The following is a 5,815-nucleotide window of genomic DNA, read 5'->3' as shown; positions in this document are numbered from 1 at the left end:
TGGGGAAGGGTAGGGGCGGTGGCGACGGCCAGAGCGGGGAGGAGAGGAACCGGCGGGACGGATGAAGTGGGGCGGTGGTAGTGGTGGGAGTGGGGAGGGGAGCGGCCGGCGGCGTGGAGGGGAGCAAGCGGCGGGAGCGGGGAGTGGAGCGTGCAGGGAACCGTCTAGAGGAAGCTGGCGGCGGGGGTGGGAGGGCGCGAGGGTGGGACAACAGTAAATGAGAGGGGTAGGAGCGTCCTGGACACCTAGGGTTCAGTTTAGTCTAGTTTTGTGGACCAGAGGATTAAAGTCTTTAGTCCAAACTTTAGTCCACCTGTTCAAGTATTTAGGACTAAAAGTGCACCAAAACAGTGGACTAAAGTTTAGTCCATACGAACCAGTAAGCGCCATAACATGATAGATCCTGATATGAAAGCATGCATGATTGACTCTAGTGACTAAATAAGATGAGGATAAAGGGGACACTTAACAGAGTATTTTGTCACATTTATTATTTTAATAGTGATATATGATCAATGTTGGTGCTGTAGTAATGCTGTGCGTAAGACACTGGCTAAGCGGTGGTTGGGAAGCACTAACCATAGCAGCTAGATCTATGAAGTTCATGCCTTCTCTCGCCAGTAGCACCTAGCTAGATCATAAATAGTTGAGGAATTTTACCTGTAACCTACTACGAGTCTAGCTACGACCACACATAAGAAATTGCGGTTGCAAACAAGTAGTAGTTTGGTACACACAACACTGATTATTGGTGGAGGACCAGATTGGTGAAAATTAACTCACTTTATGCGCACCAACATGCTTGAATGCCAGCCGATTTTTATAAGATGCTCACTCGGAACCAACATTGAGCTGCAAGAAGGAATGATGGGGGAAGAAGAGGGCAACTAGAACTTCGAAAGGAAACTAACGAACCCATGGCCAATGCGGTTGACTGGAAATGCGATGCGACTGGAATTTTACTTCTCCAAAAACCTTAGCTCGGCGCGCTAGGAAATTTATGCTGCAGATTAAGAGGAAGGCTATGTTACAATTCTCAAACCGAATGTGCAGTTATAGCATTCATATCACGTTGGTTGCATGCATCTGGAAGGTGATCCGATCCTTTGGTCTCGGCCGGCCTATATATGTTGTTTGTGATGTTGTACCGAGTACCAACACACTCAGAGGGGGATCGAAACACATTTTACTTTGATTCTAGTTGACGTTCAAATAAAATATATGTTGTAATCTTGTAGTCTTGTAGAGCCTCTTTAAGAGAAAGAATCAAGCAAGTACGGTAGTTCATGATTGAAAGAATGTGCTGGAACTAATCAATTTAGTAAGGTAAAGCACCAACTCTGTTGAACGTGATCCAATAAAAACTTGCACTGAAATAGCAGTAAATGTTTGCTTCAAGACAATAAGATGTTCAATCTACACGGAACAACTGCGATTACAGTTTGTTACTTATTTAGGGGGGAATTGGTAATGCCAAAAAAGTTAACACAGATTCAAAACCAATCTGACAAGCCACATCATTTACCAAGTTAAAAGCATTTTGAAGACGCTTTACGGTGCTTTTAATGTGTCATTTTCATGTGCGCGTGTTCGACCACAACCGTGAAAAGAACTCAATATCCACAAGGATATCCCAGTTTCCATTAGGACTCTTTTTCAATGAATCATGTGCCATCCTGTTCCTTTGGAGCAAGTGTTTTTTTTTCAATGAACCATGTGCCGTCCTGTACCTTTGTTTTTTTTTTTTGAAAAGGCGTCCTGTACCTTTGTAGCTAGTAATTAACCTCTAGCAACCTTGCGTGGAGCAAAATTTACTTGGATGGTACTCCGTATATAGTACAGTAGTACATTTTAATAGCTAGCGTAAGTAATGCACGAGCTGGCCCTCGAAGCACAATATATCTGCTGGAGACCTGAAGAACTCGCCGGCTCCCTTCCAGCTATCCAGTGAACCAATTTCACATGTAGTATAATAATGTGTAGCATTAGAACGTTGTAACTGTTAGTTTGTCATAGCTAACTTATTGCTAGGTTGAAATGGAGAGCAGGTTGTGTCTGCCTGGGAGTGGGATGCATGGGGAATGTGAGCTGAACGCAGTGATAGCATTGCTCTGTGTTCAGTGCGCTTGTGTTGGTCGGGAGATGCACCTAAGTGCCCGCCGGTTTCGCGCCAGCCTCCAGTAATAAGGGGAAGCAGAGTTCTTGCATGAGACCGGGCAGTGACATGGACATATCTTGCAGCTGCAATCCAGCAGCCGTAGTCGACAGCAGGCGGCGGGTGAGGGAAGAGGCGGCGGCGCCGTTACCTGTAACTTTTATTACTGACGCCACGCATGCGTTCAGCGTCCTTCACGTCTGCTAGAAGCAAACGCCACTTATTCGTCAAACTAGCTAGAATCAAACAGCTCGTTAGCTGCACGATTGCATCTTATACAAAAAGCATAAACATGTGTATGAGCAAAGAAGGTATATGATGTGTGGGGTTGTGGCTCTTACACTCCACTCTTGTTCTCTCTCTCGTTTATTGGCAACAAAAAGCATAAACCTGGTGTGAAGGTTGGAGGTTGATTGTTTCTAGCTCCAATAGCTTCAGGGGTCCAGCTGACAGAGAACCAGCGGAAACTGATTATGAAGGTGCCTGTATTTTGTTCCCCTCTCGTGAAACGAAATAAGGGAAAGGACTCTCTGGCTGAGAAGTGGCTCTATATCACAATGTTTACTTCAAAACAAAATAGAATATAATCAAGCTTCTCAGCCATTATGGTTGTCTACATAAAACTTTATTACCTTTAGAAAGAAACCCTTTTCCTTTTTAGCAAAATTCTTTCTATTTTACATAAATTACTCTATTATTACATACATGTGGATCCATATTAGTTTTGAGAAAACGTACGTTATATGGCTAATGCATTGGAGAGGTTGTCTACTAATGGAATGGACAATCTAATAACTAGAAAGCTAGCTACATTGTTAGAGACGCTCTAATTTGGACTCATTTGGTACGTAGTGGCATATTAAATCAAAGCGCAACTATGGTTGCTTATTAGTCAGATATACATTTGGTGTTAGCCTAACCAATACGGTTTCTTTTGTTAATGGCTAACCCAATTGGTGTAGCTCGAGAGATAAAAACAGAGAGCAAAGTGATGCATTAGGATGCCTTCTGACAGTGTCTATGACATATGCATTCAAGGGAGTGCAAGTAAATGAAAACAGTTTTTGAGCCAAAGTAAACTAAATTTAATAATGACTTAATGTGGTTTATTGGTTTATATAGTTTTGCCCCATTTTAAGTTTCGGACAGCATGGAGTGGTTCATCTTTGTTGTACTCCCTTACGATATAGGTCAAATGAATTAAATCATAAAATCTCAAAGCTCAGATGATGTAACTAACCAAGAGTACTATAAAAGTAATTCCACAACAAGGGTAGAGAGCCCTTGACAGAGGGGAGTAATTACATGGGCTCTCTACCTTTGGCCGGTCGCAAAGGTAATCTGACCCCAAGCGGCCTAACGATGTCACCAACAGTTTGTCAGTTAAAGTGCCCACCATAGGCACTACATAGTGTCACGCATGATCCTCTAAAGGCAACCGCTCCACCCTGTGGCATGGCCCGGGGTGATGGAGCAGTCCTCTAAACCATGAACTCCTTAATACTTGAGCCACCGCTCGGTACAAGATAAATAATTGGCAGCTTGTGGGTTGGTGAAGAACTGAGCTGATGCTCATTCCATGCAACTGCATAAATAGCTAGCTTCAATTTGTTGGCAGTATCAAACATTTTAAAATACATTGTGCAAAGCCTGCCACACCACCATTTGGCGGAGAAAAATATGACTGTGTCAGAGTGAGAGGGACAAGGGAGGTGTTTGAGTGGCATCATAGGCTCGACGATTCCTTGTAATGGGATGCAATGGGAATTTGAGGTGAAGGTAGAATCCGCTGAGAATCTTGATACGGGTCGACGAAGGTCTAATAGGGACCCAATCAAAATTAGTTCCTACACACCTGCTCAGCCGGTTCGGTGAATTTAAGCCCAACCGACAGCTGTGCGACTCGTGCTTTGACCATGGTAGAAGCTTGCGCTCAGCACCCCTAAACGCGGCAGCACGCGGGTGTTTGCAATTAATTCAAAGTTTTGTGCTATTTTACGCTTGGAGAAGTGAATTTTGAGAACCCAACCGGTCATAAATGTCCTTCCATGCTTTCTTTCGAGTAGCTAGCTTGCTTATGCATATATATGATTGCGCGGCTCGGAGCAATGCTCTCGGAGTTGAAACTACCGTAGAAGTAACCTTGATCATCATCGGCCGGGCGACTGTTTCCTTTGGCAGATTATGGGGGGACGTGAGAAATAGGGTAGGAGAGGATCGGAGGAGATGTAGACCGACCGTCCACCTTGCCCGGCAGTTCGAACGCATGCAGTTCTTGGAAGCTGGGGTTGGGAAGCATCGGGAGATTGAGCAGGTCGATCTGTTTGACTGTTTGTGGCTCTCTAGGATTCTGGGCCATGTGTGGCCTTGACTGCGCAGAAGGAATGGGTTGTTCATAAGGAATCGTATTTGGTATGCCTCTTCTAGTTACATGTCCAGCAGCCGGTTTCTACTTTTTGAAAACCATGTAAGTTTTTTTCTTCTTCTGTGGCACTCATCTAGTTGTGGGATTGTGCCGGCCGGCTTTTTTTCCAAGTGTAAACCATATGTTTGTTCGGTTTTCGGACCTAATTTTATCCTAATATAAAAACTGAGCCAATTCCTTTCCTTCTAAGAAAAATTGTGGCAACGCTCTTGCCGCAACTAAGAAAAACTTATGGCTCAATCATCTGCATGCGCCTTCCATGTTGCATCCTTTAACCCCTAGCGAGTACTACCAGCATCCATGCATGCAGCAATAAATATAAATGGTTAGTACTATGGTAATGTTGTGTGTAATATATTGGCGGATCGATGGTTGGGAAGCATTAACCGTAGCAGCTAGAACAGAAGTTTGAGCCGGCGTCTCGCCCGTGCAGATGCATCGGCCCTTGAATTGCTAGAACATAAATAGGTGAGTACAGTAGTTTTCATATAACCTAGCTTAGCTATGACCACACCACATGAGAACAGTTGTTGGAAGCAGTTTGGTTAGTGACTGGCACAGAAGCTTGCTGAATTCTTGCTCGCAAAAGGACTGAATTAACCGATACAGTGGTGTTGCTAGCATGGCGAGTCATTTTGTTTTCTGGGAGTGGGATGCACGGGGAACGCAAGACGAACTTTGGTGTCAGATTTTTCTGGGCGTAGGGCGGTTAGGTCGGATATAAAGGATGGCCAACGGAGCATCCACACCAATTCTATTGCAGTAAAGCTGCCATGAGGCAGTGCGATCGCAGGCCGGTGCAGGCTGCCTTCAGCATGGCCTGCCAGAAACCAGCTGCGATCGCAGGGGCTCTAGCTAGGGATAGAATACGTCGATGTTTATATAGGTTAATGTGCGACTGCACATACATGTCTCATGTGTGTAACCATCTGCGTTAACGGAGTACTGTGCATGATTTTCTTGAGATAATGATCCATCCATTCCACTTCATCTATATATTCTTAAATCTTAATTCCTTCGTGACTTAAAAAAACTAGTATTGGCGATTCTCAAATGAAGGGCCTAAATTTACATTTTTCACAGGTCCTCGTATACACACTATCGATAATGAAGCCACTGCTCGCAACCATAGTAATTCATTAGTTGGTTGGTGAAGAATTAAAAGTAAAAAAGAATCTCTTCATGAGCAATAACGTGCTAGTCACTCCATGTGGCGTTATCACTCCGCAGCGTCA

This window comes from Setaria italica, chromosome III (genome assembly GCF_000263155.2).
Source record: "Setaria italica strain Yugu1 chromosome III, Setaria_italica_v2.0, whole genome shotgun sequence".
Classification (NCBI taxonomy): Eukaryota; Viridiplantae; Streptophyta; class Magnoliopsida; order Poales; family Poaceae; genus Setaria; species Setaria italica.
This window is presented reverse-complemented; position numbering follows the sequence as displayed.